Genomic DNA, 14449 nt, shown 5'->3' with positions numbered 1-14449 from the left:
GCCAGTCCATGGTCAATATTGCCTTAAATTTCGCTACATGCTTTTGCTCACCAAATATTGCAGGCCCAATTTTTAAACATTTAAGGGGATGCTGGAGCCGTAAGTGAACTCGTCAATAAAGAAGTGCTCACCGATTCTTACACATACGTACAGAGCGCAGCTGAACTCGATCAGCGTCGATAAAAAAGTGCTCACCGATTCTTACACATACATACAGAGCACCTAACCTTGCATCTTCCACTGGTCTAAGTAATATATATTTTTTTAGGCTTCAAATCTTACTTCTAATTGCACGATATTATTCCTGACAGTTTTTTTTGTAGAGGGCTGTATCACTATTTTCTATTAAAAAAAACTGCATAATTTTTGTATAAAGCAAATATTGTCGTCAAGTTAGGATAATATTTATAAAAAATTTTTTTTAGTTTAACAGAAAAAATGATGCCCTCTACATTTTTGTACGTACTTTAATCGTGTAAAAAGATTTTCCATTCTGTTCAGCAAATTCAAAAATATTGCTTAGACCGATTATGCCAGTGTCGCTGTCACTCCAGGATCCCCTTAAATAATTGTGAAAAAACGCAAGAAACCGCGATAAAAACATATAAAAAACAAAAAATATATATAACTGAGCAAACACAAAAGCAGATAGCAAAATTCTACGTGAATCGGCTGATTAAGGTAATTATATATTTGTAACAATTAGCCTGCATATCTATAAGATCTATGGTTCCATACCTGACTAGTGAACCAAGTTTGAAAGATACCTCCTCTCTGTTCTATCCATTAGATTCATGTATGTATGCGTATGTATGTGTGTATACTACATTGCTACTCCTTTATACCGTATCAAAAAAATGAATTCCAAAAAATATGTATCACATATGTATATATGACGAGTAAGCATCTGCGCATCCGTGGCGTAAATAAAAGAGAAAATAGTAGATATGTAACACATATTGCTTGAAATTCAACCAATTAGATAACATTCGTATCTTTTACATAACGTATGAGTTATGTAAATAATTTTCAGATCCACGTAAAAGTGATTTTGTGGAAATTAGCAGTCTAGTATATAATATATAGATGTCTATAATCGCAATTCATAAGACTCAATGCTTTAGCATTTAGAGTCAAATGGCGTCGAATAATGGACATAATGTACACTTATCTTATTACATAATGTAACATAGCTACATATTAAGTGCAATTTTCCTAACCTGATTCTGTGTGTAAAACATTATATGTATGTACGCGTTTCTTTGTGTGGTCGCATAGTTGTAGAGCCAAAACGGCGGATAATTGCGATATTTTATCTATCTATATACTTTAGACTTAGACTTTAGGATGCGCTATTAACAAGTGAACGCAATAAGCATAATTCCGTTCTGTCTTTTGCTATTTCCGCCATTGCATATCTGTTTCCAGACACTTAAGCCTGGCTTTTATATAATGCCCGCATGGCCACGCGCATGGTATGTAAATTGTATCCTTATTTTGAGCAATAAAATTGTATATTCTGTTGCCATATTAATTTGAAATAGTTATTTAAATTATCCACAGAAATACATAATAAAATGGAAAATGAAAACGGACCTAAAACTAACAATAAAAAAAACAGAGGAAGGTTGTACAGATAACATCACTTATCTACTCTCTTGGCATACACCAAACAGAAGCGTACGAATACTTGAACTTCATTTCTAACATCCGCACTATTTAAGTGCTTCAATAATACAAATTTTATTGCACAATGTGACAAATCTATTCTTTAAGGCTCCTGGGTAGTCACCGCGGTCATATTGAATTTCTTGCTATCGAGGCGAAAAATTACGCTATTTTGTCCTACGTGGCATTCTCAAATAAAAAGACATTTCAATAAAAAATCACTGTAGATCATTTCAGAACACTTCTAAAATTGACCGGGAACTATTCTTTTCCCTCGACAATAAACAAACAACCATAAAACGAAACCTAAACATACGAGAAAACAAGCCGTTTGACAACTATCGAAAGGAGTGGAAAATGTTCCTCCACATATGTATTCCTTGCAAATCTTACTCCTCGGTCAATTTTACGAGCTTTACAAATATAAATATTACAGCACAAGTACAGAGCAAATAATAACGAAATAGATGCAAGACAAAATAGATCGTCAACATGTCACAAAGAATAGAATTCTCCATTGGAGAGAGTTCTTATTTCTACCGCGATGGTACGTCGCCACCGTCAACGCGGAGTTCTCGACTCAGGGATCAAGAGCCTTAATAAAAAAAAATATTTTTCTAAAGATATCGGTTAGTTGTTCTTCGCTTAGAACATATCTTATATCTATTTCTTCGTTTGCATATTTTTCGCGTATAAAATAATACCTAGCATCTATATGTTTCGGAACTCAGAATTCTTTTAACACGTTTAATTGTACTCTAATTGTACTGTAATTGACAATACAAATTGAAACTGCTGTATTCAACCCTTTAGAGGCCACACATCGATCCCATTGGAGTAAAATGTTATAATTTATAAATAGTCTTAAAAGACGTCCCTGTGTGAAAGTCCTTTAGTCCTTTCTTTTTTTTTTTTTTTTTTTAAATGTACATAATTATGTACACACAGGCCCCTAAAGGGTTAAGTAACCAAGTTCAAATAAAAATCCATCTTCTTTGGACACACAATAAAAAAAAAAAGATAATAATGATCGTAATGATGTGACCACTTTCATGTATTTGGATTGTTTATTTTATAAATTTGTTGCGTCTAAGCTCGCTCGCCACGGATACAACGTGCCAGTTGGATATCTTTCGGCATGATAGTGACTCACTTTAGCCTGAATAGCGCACAAGTTCGTATCTTCGAAAAGATGTACAAGGTAACGCCTCGCTAGCTTCTTGAAGAGCCATTACAGCAGAACTTTAGAAGTGGAGGTCAGTCTTGAAATCCTGAGCGATCTCACGGACGAGTCGTTGGAATGGCAATTTACAGATAATTCCGTACTTTCTTCACTTATGCAGAATCTGCACACATCAGAATACCCGACAAAAAAGAAGTCATTTTCATTACAGTTCCAAACAACACGAAGGTAACCGTTAGTAAACTGTCAGTCGACAGAAGAAGTCTAACGTCGGCTTCAAGGTTAGACTGAATGTCACAGGGTGAAGTCCATCATGGTGCACAATTCGCACAGTACCTCCTCTTCTCGAGTACTCATCAACACGTGTTGGTATTTGAGATATTTTTCTTCAATCTCAATCGGTATCACTCGTCCCTCGTGTAAGTGTTACTTGTCTTGCAGAAGAAGCAAACCGTCTGATAAAACAATGCTGAGACAGTTCTTATACGCAGTGTCCCACCTGGCGACAACGTACTTTCGGATCTCCAACGTGCTGCTGTACGGAACAGGTTGCTGAAGAAAACCCGTCAGCGTCTTGGAGAACAGGCAACAGTCGCTGAAATGGAAATGATGTGTCTCCCAGCGACTAAGGAACTTGCTGGACAAGATCTTCTTTACGACGGTCCGGGTTTCATTCAGGCAGCACACTTGTATATATGTCGCCTTCCTCAAAAAATATTTTTCTTCCATCTCAAGTGGTATCACTGGTCCCTCGTGTAAGTGTTACTGTCTTGCAGAAGAAGCCGTTTGGTAAAACTAAGCTAAGACAGTTCTTATACACAGGGTCCCACCTGGCGACAACGTACTTTCGGATCTCCGACATGCTGCTGTACGGAACAGGTTGCTGAAGAAAACCCATCAGCGTCTTGGAGGACAGGCAACGGTCGTTGAGATAGAGATGATGCGTCTCCCAGCGTCTAAGAAACTTGCCGGACAGGATCTTCTTTACGAAGGTCCAAGTTTGATTCAGGCAGCACACTTGTACGTCGCCTTCCTCGAAAAACTTGAAACATGGCCCGGCCGGACCCGGTCTCGATCTCGGGCTCGACAAGCTGCTGGCTGCAGAGCAGCCGCCGCTATGTCGTTCTAGATTCGGGCAAGATCTCGCGGCACCCGGTCGCGTCCAGAGCCTTTGGACTTCAACGAGTCCATGCTCAGACTGCTGTCCTCACCGTAAAAGCTGCAAGTATTGGCGGGCAGTCCACGCTGAAATGCAAACTCACATCGGACGGTAGCTGGGGCGAGCTAGTGTTGGTGATCCCCTGCCGCATTGCCCCGCCGTTCACAGACAGGAAATCGTAATATAGCACCGTGGAGAAAGTCCAGGCCAACGATGGGCGCGGCCGCTGGGCTGCACGGTAAGGATGAGTTCTCCGTCTCAAACTCCGGACCAGCCTGCTCCTCATCGTCATTTTCCTTTCCGGGCTAGCTAAAGCTGTTCTCCAGAGACGGCATGTCGTCGACAGAGGCGGTGGCTATCTAAGGGCTTCCGGTCACGTCGATTTACACTGATGGCGACGAGATGGTCGTCGCCGTGGTGTTGCTGCCTTGTTGCCCCTCATCTGAACAAGGATTCCTCGAGCCAGGATAAGGACTTTGCTATCGATTCGCTCGGCAAAAAGGAACGTGTCTCACCGTTGTTCAAGTTCAAGGAATCATTGAAGCAACGACGTAGCATAAACTTGCGGCGCCAACTGCTGCCGTTATTGTTTTACTTCTTCGTCGGCGACGCCAAGGAACGCGGAATCTGATAATTTTCATCCTGTCGTTCATTGATAATACTGTTGTTGCTGTTTAAAGCGACCATTATTTCGCTCGGCGAAATCAGCGTCCGCTCCGGGCGAGGATTCAAGATCAAAATAATTGGTAGTGTCCATGCTGTTACCGCCGGACTCCCAGGCCTCCTGGTCAATGTATCTGATGGAGGAGTTGGAACGCTGATCACCTAGGAACCGTGTCGGTTGCGCTCATTCGCGTTGGACGTCCTGCGGGTGAGTGACAGGATCATGTTGTTCAGCAAGGACTTGCTCTTTTTCATCGACAGCGACGCGACTGCACGACACGCGCAGATATAGATGATGTGTACGCAGCCGTTGACATATGTGCGCCAGTATACTCGCAATATTTGACAAATAGTTTACAATAGTTTACAAGCCAGCCTGACTGATTAGGTATTCGACCCAAATGTTTGGGTAGAAACATCAAATAAATTTTTAATAATAACGGAAACGCAAATTATTACTTATTCCAAGATAACGGTACTAAAGCGATTATTCAATTAAACGTAACTTAAAATCTAAATTTGTATCTTTGGACCACAATCACAATGTGTGTGACTTAAAGACTAATATTTGATTACTATTAATTCACAAATTACTACCCTCTCTCTTTAAATATAATTTTTTTTAACATTTTTACTAATTTAATCCAAGGTTTCATTCGTCTTCAATTCGGAGACAATATAAAATTATATAGTCTAGGTAACATTAAATCCAAGGATATTTTGCACTGCATATTTGTTCTTTTAAAATTGTTAAAATAAAATATGCTAATGACAAATGATTCTTTATTAACTTCTCCAACACGGAGGTACTTCCTTCTGAGATGACTAAACTCCTCCAATTTGGCAATAATTTACCTCCCCACAAACTTGAACCAAAAAACTGCCATGCACGAATTCATAACAAATATTGAAAGCAACACCAAATGCCATAACATTGGCAATGTAATAAAAATATAGTTTGAATTAAACAAATTAGTAGCTGATGCTAAAACTTTAAACATGAAAGCGAAAGCTGAAATAAAAGAAGCAAAAAAACAATACACAGCAGAAATTAAACGTCTAGCTCCAAGATACCGTGAAAAATTCAACAAGTCTCTTATCACAGACTGTGATTTCGCGATCGCGATTCGAGTGTTCGTCACTTCTTGAAACCATTACGCAAGAAGCTTCCTACCTACGACCGACCGGACCAAGGACTTCGCGGAACGCAATATGAGGCAACCAGAGCCGCCGCATATCAGACCGGGCAAGCGGGATACGCGGACTCCGGTAGGAGACTCGACGCGGGACGGACGTGCCTGCGCGGGCTCCGACAAAATTATCTGAAAAGTGCCTAGCAAACACAGTGTTTAGATAGTTGTAAGATAAAGCGAGATAGAAGAAGTTAGCAACAGTGTAGCGACAAAGGCCAGGGGAGCGCGGCGAGGAAAGTTAAGCCGATTGTGTTTTGTTGATTGTCCGTGCTTGCGTCGAAGAAGCGCGCAAGGCTGTTCGTCTCAATATTCGGTAGCGAAAGTATCGTTTCGGGAATCATTGAATTCCTCGGTCTGCATAATCGTGTATTCCCGGTATATAAGGGATAAATTTCGGAACAGTTGTACGCGAACGTTATACCGTGCGTGCGTGCGTTATATACAGAAGTTAAGAGAAAAACGAATTACATTCCCAAGGAGATAAATCTAAGAAAGCAGCAAGACGTATTCACAGCGAAGAACGAGACGACGTTTTCCCTTGCGAGGATAGTGAGGTCACATCCCGGATTGTCTGCCCGGCGAATTAGCTGCTTACATCAATGCTAAGTACATCTGCTTCTTTCCGATCGCATATTCGGATAAGCGAGTCTTACGCCTCGTTCATGCCTTTCCGACGAGCTTCGGATAAGTCGGTCCTACGACTGCTATACGAATTATTTTTAATAGTGCGAATTATATTATTTGGTCGTGAAAAAGTCCACGCGGTGTTCCCGTGTTAATGGCGTGCATTTACGTAATAGTTCTCGATGTATTCTTGTGAGCGGCACGTGTTGAATTCCATTTCATATATCTTTTGCGTTCATCACATATCTTCAGTTATAATCTTTGTCCTTCTGACTTTCGACGTACTAAAAACAGATATGTGAAGTAACCAGATATTCAGATTCGTTGCGTTTACTTTGTCAAGTGATACTTGTTCTTTCAAAGTTATTTACGAAAACATTCACGATATTGCATTGATAAGAAGTTCTGAAATCCTTCGATTCTCGTGGCGTTTTATACTTTACAATTACTAATCAATAGCGTTCATTATTCGGCTACCTCATATTTTAGATTTACGTGTGTAATATATTACTAAGATATTTCGTGATACTATATATATGTTTGCTTTCAATATCAAGCGATCATGCTCGCTTAAAATGTATTATGCCCATTGCGACTGAACCTGCGGTTAGTTTATTATTCTTTTTATCAAATAACATTAATTTAAGGATATTTAAGCAATTTGTCTACAATTCTATTCGGCTGACGTTTGATCCTGCTGCTCTACGTAATTTACTAAAAAATTTTCAGTGAAAAATAAATATTTTTAGTTTGAAGCTATTTACGTTTTTATTGTAATTAATACACATTTACGAAATATGCTTAAAACCGGGATTCGGATTCTTTACGCGAACTAGCATCGGTTGGCTGAAAAGTCATACCATTTCAAACACACAGAATACACCTTTGATAGCAAATTGTCGCCAAGATGGCATCAATTCCGGAATTTGATGCCATCTTGGCGACAATTTGCTTATCAAAGGTGTATTCTGTGTTTGCTGGGTGTCTTTGAAGTTGATTCTTATAAAATTTTGTTACGTGATGATTCGCCCTGTAAAAACACGCCGGATAATATGAAATTTTTTACGATTATAACAATATTAAGATTGCTGTTAATAATTATATGTAATAACGGACAAGCCCACTCTCTAAATTTTTTCGAGTAAAATTGAATACTCGAAAAAATGAGTAATTCACCGAATCACTCAACTTGGAATGACTTTTCATTCATATGGAGTGAATTCTTTTACTTTCTTCGACTCTGTGTCGTGAAGTGAATTCTTTTACTCTGTGTCGTGGAGTGAATTTCACTCTGCGTCCTTAAGTGAATATTTTCAATCATAAAAAGATTGAATCTGATATGTTCCACACCACGTTGGAAAGAAAGCGCCAGGAAAAAAAGAAGATCGCTCGTAGCAATAACTCGTTCAGTGGAGTCACTACTCGCTTGTCAACCGACCACGACCGTTGCTTCTCGTCAATCGATCATATCGTCTTCGTGTCGACATTTTAGATAAATTATTGTATTATCTAGAATAATATCGTTTCTTCTACAGGTAAGTGCTAATGACTTGCACAATGCCAGGCAATGGGCATAGGAACAGTAAATAATCAAAATTTCATTAATGTAACCTAATAAATTCTAACGCTATGATTAGTTGGCAACAGGCAATAAACACAGAATTTCCAACGTGACGGAATTTTTATGTCTATTGCCTGTATCACCGTTCATTCTTTATTGATACAAGATTTCTGATTTCTGTTCCTATTGCTTGTTACCTGGCATTGTGCAAGACCTAACCTAACCTCAGGCGGACGTGCCTTTCGCGCCTTTTTCATAACGGAAGCGGGCGCGCCGTGTATAAGAATTTACGTATATTCAGTTTATTTATTAAACGTCATTACGCGACATAAAATCTTGGTTGCAGTTATATATCGCTTCTATTTAAATAATGTAATTAAAATAAATTTTTGTTAGAAAACTCTCAATAGCAAGAAAGATTTGTCACAGTTTTTTTTTAGCAATGGTATCTCAGAAGATGCTGTCAATATTCTAAAAGGTAAGATTTAGGCTACAGTCAACGTGACGCTACAAATGCTTCGAAGCATTCCTCTTCTCTTTTCTTTCAATGAAGAAAGAAAGAGAAGAAGAACGCTTCAAAGCATTTGTAGCGTCACGTTGACCGGAGCCTTAGTACAATTGGCAAAAGTGATAGTAGTAACGTGAAGTAACATAACGTAACGTATGTTACGTTTTTTGAATAATATAACAAATATAGCTCATTTACGCAAAGAGATCGAATAAATCAGAAGATAATAATTACAAATAACATTTTTATTATATATACACAATTACATGTTATAACGTTACTACTGTAACTTAAATTTTATTTTTATTTATTACATGTATTTTTTCTTACAGATACAATATGAAACAGGGTGGATTAAAATTAAATTAAAAGTTGTCCGTCATATGATTAAATTTGCACATTAATTCTCGTAATTGATTTGTTTTTATACTTTTAAAAGATATCTTGTAATATTACAGCAATGACTTTACTTAAATGTTTTAAATGCGAAAAGACATTTCCCGGAGTAAGACAATATTCTGTTCACTTTCGTCGCCATCATGCTATTATGGTTAGCAGATCATACTCATCAGGATTCTATTGTAAACAAGAAAATTGTGATAAACGTTATATAAGGTTTGATTCTTTACTTCGTCACATAAAAAAATGGCATGTTGTCACGGACGAAATATACAATTTAGATATAGATTTATCTAAGAAATCTGTAGATTATCCCAGTACTTCAAAGAAAGTACAATCATCGGAAAAAAATGGATATGATTCAGAACAGCATCATGTTTGCGAAGATAAAAATCATTGTCATGAGTCATCAAAAGAATTTAATCTGTCGACAAGTGCACAAAAATTTATTGCAAATTTAAGGATATTGTCCAGTTTTACCGGTACAGCTCTAACTGCTGTAACAAATGCAGCACAGTGCTTAGTGTCTGATATTTCTGATGTTATTCGAGAGAAAATATTGAATTTTTGTAAAAAACAAAATATAAGTGTAGAATCTGATACACTAGCACTATTAAATAAATTAAATGTGGATAATCTATTTGACAAAACTAATACTTTAGAAGATCAGATAAACATTGTTAAGAATGTTTATAATTATACATATTCGATTGAAATACCTCTTGGATTTAGATTGCAGCAATATTTTGTTCAAAAAGAACAAGTGTGAAGACAAAAAAAAATTTATGAGACTTGTAATTATATACCAATTATTGAAACGTTGAAATTAATAATGTGCCACTCGTCAATGCGGAATTATGTTGATTCTGAACAAAACAATTCTTCTGATGATCTATTTGTAACTTTTACAGATGGAATCAGTTATAAACAACATCCATTTTTTCAACGTCATCCACATGCATTAAGAATACAATTGTATTATGATGATGTAGTTATTAATAATCCATTGGGTTCTAAAGTTCATCCTCACAAAATTGGAGCTTTTTATTTTGTAATTCAAAATTTACCTCAACATATTAACTCATTTTTAGAAGAAATTCATATTTTTTGTTTGTGTCATACTGCTGATATTCAAAAATATGGCATGAAAGCTATACTTAAACCATTTTTGATGGATTTAAATAAACTTGAAAGTGACGATGGTGTATATGTGGTACATAATGGAACACATTTCGTATTAAGAGCAAGTATTGCTGCAGTTTGTGCTGATGGATTGGCCGCGCATCAGTTATTAGGATTTTTAAGTCCCTCTGCTAAACATTTTTGTAGACTTTGTTTGATCAACAGAGATGACTTTAAGAATAATAGAAATTTAAAAAATGTAACTTTTCGTACAAAACAACTACATGACGAACAAATAAAAGAAATAAATAATCAACAAACATTAAAAGAAATTGATTGTTTAAAAAAAAAGTCAGGTATTTTAGAAGATAGTGCATTACATTCTTCTCGCTATTTTCATTGTACAAATAATTTTGTCTTTGACCCTATGCACGATATTTTTCAAGGTATCGCACCAATGGAGTTGAAATTAATTTTACATTATTATAGTACATGTAATTATAACTTCAAAATAGATGTGTTCAACAACAGAGTAAATTTATTTCGATATGGTTTTCTAGAAAATAAAAATAAACCTTCTGCAAATTTTTCTTCAACTTCTATTAAATATCAAAAGGATTACAAGCTTTCACAAACTGCTGCACAAACATGGTGTTTATTAAGAGTTTTTCCTTTCTTAGTTTCAGATTTAGTACCTGAAAATGATAAGCATTTATCGTTAATTTTACTATTAAACAGAATAAACAAAATAGTATTTGCTTCAAAATTGAGACGCTCTATTTTACCATATTTGGCAGAATTAATCGAAGAACACAATTGTTTATTCCGAGAATTATTTCCAGCTATAGCTCCAATTAATAAGCATCATCATTTAACTCATTACCCTCAGTGTATATCTTTTTCTGGTCCTTTACGTTGGTTAAATTGTTTAAGATTTGAAGCGAAACATAATTTTTTAAAAAAGTATGGATCTATTGTATGTAATTTTAAAAATATTACGAAAACGTTAACAAACTATTGTCAATTAGATCAATGCGCAGTTTGGGGTACTAATGAAGATGAGCCACGAATCAAATTAAAGTACGTTAACGGACGAAAAACTTATGTTGAAAATACATATTGTAGACAGCAGTTACATCAAATGAAATATCAGGACAAAGACACAGTTATTGAAGTTAATAAGGCAGAGGTTTACAGTACAGAGTATCGAAAAGGTTTGTTTGTTGCAATTAACAGTGGAGTACAAGAAAATAGTGAAATTACTTTTGGTTGTATTCAAGAATTAATAATACTAAAAGATGAGCAGCTTTGGTTATGGTGTGAAGAATGGCAATGTCTTAGTTATAACGAATCATTAAATGCTTACCGTGTAGCTCAAAATACAGATTCATATATACATTTGTAAATACTGATGAGTTATGCGATCTGAAACCATTTGCATTATGGTCTGATTTTACGACTAATTTTTCTTATATAATCCTTCATCATATGTTATTATAAAAGCACATCATAATTATATCTTGTACATAAAATCAATTTACTTTTCTATCTTTCATCAATATATTTCCCTACATACATTATACGCCAAAATTTTTCATTTAAATAAATATCTATGTATATATTGCTTTAAATATCGCTGTAAATTTTCAAAATCATATTACGGATGATATGGAGATTTAAAGATAGCATCAGTAGCATTGTCAGTACATGTCCATACTGTATCTTTTATTACATTGCTTTTATTATATGTCAACTCAATGTTTTAGACGAAGGAGTCGATGGTTATGCTTTCATGGCGTTAACAAAAACTGATTTAAAAAAAATGAATATCCAAATTGGCCCAAGAAAAAGAATATTAAGTTTAATTAATAATCACAATAAAGTGGTAAACGCAAAGATAATTTTTGTATTTAATATAACTTGTTAATGAGAGAGAGAGAGAGATAAAGATGAACGAAAGCTTATATAAAACACGGGTTTTATTTCAGGAAGTTGTATTAGTACAGGACGAAGAACACAGCAATGTGACTATATAAAGTAAAGAAGAAAATACTAATTCATTGACTAAATGCCAAAACGTAATTGTTCTTGATAATAATAGTGAAGAGATAAAAATACGTTAATATGTATATTTAATACTAGGTTGTTCAAATATTTATAAGACTGATTTTTTAAAAGTAATATAAAAATATTTATTTAGAAATATTATACCTACTATTTTACATATAGTCCCTAAAGTTCAAAACATTTTTCTGGAAGTTTCTGTATACCCATTTCGAAGAAGGTTTTCCGATTTTTGGTTGAATATCTAGTTTTGACGCGTTTTCGACGCGTTCAAGTCCTTGTGAACAATCTAGTATTTATATTTAACATTGCATGACATAATTTTCATATACATATATATATATATATATTTTTTAAGGAACATCAAAATTCAAACGACATATTTGATATTAGATCCTGGATCGAAGAACACGACAAAGAATCTAAAAGAAATCCATCGCTAATTAGTATTTTAGAATCAGGTGTAGTTAAGCTCGTGGAGAGGCAAGAACTCATCAAAATTTGTTGTGCAGGCTTGATAAAAATTAATAATGACAGCTTGTAAGTAATGATGTTTTTTGTATGAGCATTATTTATGTAATTCTATATAATTAATAAACATTTATTTTTGTTAAAGATATCCATCAAATACATTAAAAACGGAATTAGCTAACCAAATAATTACACAGTTCTCGAAACTTCGTTCAACTCTCTCTGGAAATGGCTACGTAAGCAGATAATTTGCTTTAATACTAAAAAAAAAACTTATATTACATTCAATATTGCTTTCAGGAGCATTTTTATTACAGTAAAACAAATCAGGGCTTCATTGAATTTCGTTTAAAAACTATGAGAAAACGTTTCAGTCCATCTAAGAAAAGAAGAACAGTGTCCAAAGAGTAAAAAAAAACAACAAAGTTGTTAAAAAAAGGAACTTTACAGAATGAATATCTGGAAGAAGATTTATTTCAATTAAAAGTAAATATAATACAATTGTACATAATAATGAAACAGAGTTTTAGATGAATAATTATCGCTTGTTGTAGGTTGCTGAACTTTCTTTAAAAATGTCAAATAATACAAACAAAGATAATATATTTAGATTAAGCGATGAAACACAAGATGTAATCGACAAATAAAAAATTCTGAGGAAGAATTAACATTGAGTAATATTTTACAAATGTATCCACGTTTTAAGGATTATAATGGTGAATTGGTAATATAGTATACTTCGTTTTATTTTCCTTTTTAATTATCTCTCTATATATATAAATGTTTTTTTTTTCCATTAATATTACAGATCCAGAGAGAATTCATAGCCGAATTCATAGAAAATAGTTTCTATTTTCAATTCATTTTCTTAATAGTAGAAAAGTTGAATGATGTGGTCTATTGTATTCAAAAATCTGTGAGACATAAGAAGAAAATTGTGCATGCGGATAGGTTGGCTCCTTTTTCCGAAAGACATTAGAGTTTGATAAAGATGTTATGGACTAAATTGGGTGCAATAATTTGCGGGGAAAGTTAATTACGGTAGAAATTAAGATTGTTGTGTTGCATTGTTTACTGCGCGTGTTATTTTGTTCTTAGAAATTTACGGAAGCCGAAGCGGTCGTAACTCCTCGCCGAGTTGGACATCTTGGGAGCTGGCTTGTTGCCGAACCTAATACCGGCGAAGGATAAGTTACGAAGCTAGAAGACTGCTTCTCGGTTGTTTGATCCGTGGTTTTTCCATGAGACATAGGGCAAATGCCGAGGCAGGGACTTGGAGAGTCTTTCGAGACGTTGGGTCCACGGTAAGCTTTCCCCCCCTTGTCCGAAGATTTAGAAGAGGAGCAGCGACATCTCCGACGACTTCGGGAGCTGAGAAGAAGAGGCCTGTGTTGGCACGCTCGCCCGTGAGTAGTAAGTGGGTAGGTATGGGGCGTCAAAACAAACCCCCTCCACCGACTCCTCCGGCGCCAGGGGCGTGGCCAGACGGTCTGCCCACGTGACCTCGGAGCGCTCTGATTGGCTGCCGCGTGAGAGGTGGGGGTAAAATGGAGTAATTTGATTGGATACCCCATACCTACCCAGCGTTCTGATTGGATACCCCATACCTACCCAGCGTCTGATTGGCTTTCCCTCCCCTGAGGTGTCTAGTGTCTAGTGATTTTTTTGGGGGAACTGTACGTGGTGGAAAACTATGAGACAAAAATGACGGATTCAAATGGAGCGTTTTGATTGGATACCCCATACTTACCCAGCGTCTGATTGGTTCTCCCGCCTAAGGTGTCTAGTGCCTAGTGACTTTTTGTGGGACTGCACGTAGTGGACGACTACAAAA

The 14449-nt window shown here is 35.9% G+C and overlaps 1 long non-coding RNA gene and 1 pseudogene across 1 annotated transcript; one reads left to right on the top strand and one right to left on the bottom strand.

Annotated features, from left to right (window-relative positions):
* Positions 1-2567: 2567 nt before the first annotated feature.
* Positions 2568-5021, bottom strand: LOC143896418 (uncharacterized; annotated as a pseudogene).
* A 3862-nt stretch (positions 5022-8883) lies between these two features.
* On the top strand, positions 8884-13800 carry LOC143896421 (uncharacterized). Its single transcript, XR_013256640.1, has 7 exons — positions 8884-11965; positions 12069-12158; positions 12503-12684; positions 12761-12851; positions 12916-13101; positions 13170-13339; positions 13424-13800. It is a non-coding gene; the product is annotated as an uncharacterized LOC143896421 (long non-coding RNA).
* Positions 13801-14449: the final 649 nt, after the last annotated feature.

The sequence above is a fragment of the Temnothorax americanus genome, unplaced genomic scaffold (genome assembly GCF_048541705.1).
Source record: "Temnothorax americanus isolate GAGA-0224 unplaced genomic scaffold, ASM4854170v1 Scaffold180, whole genome shotgun sequence".
NCBI classification, from domain to species: Eukaryota; Metazoa; Arthropoda; class Insecta; order Hymenoptera; family Formicidae; genus Temnothorax; species Temnothorax americanus.
Note: the sequence above shows the minus strand (reverse complement) of the source record. Positions and strands in the feature narration are given on the sequence as shown.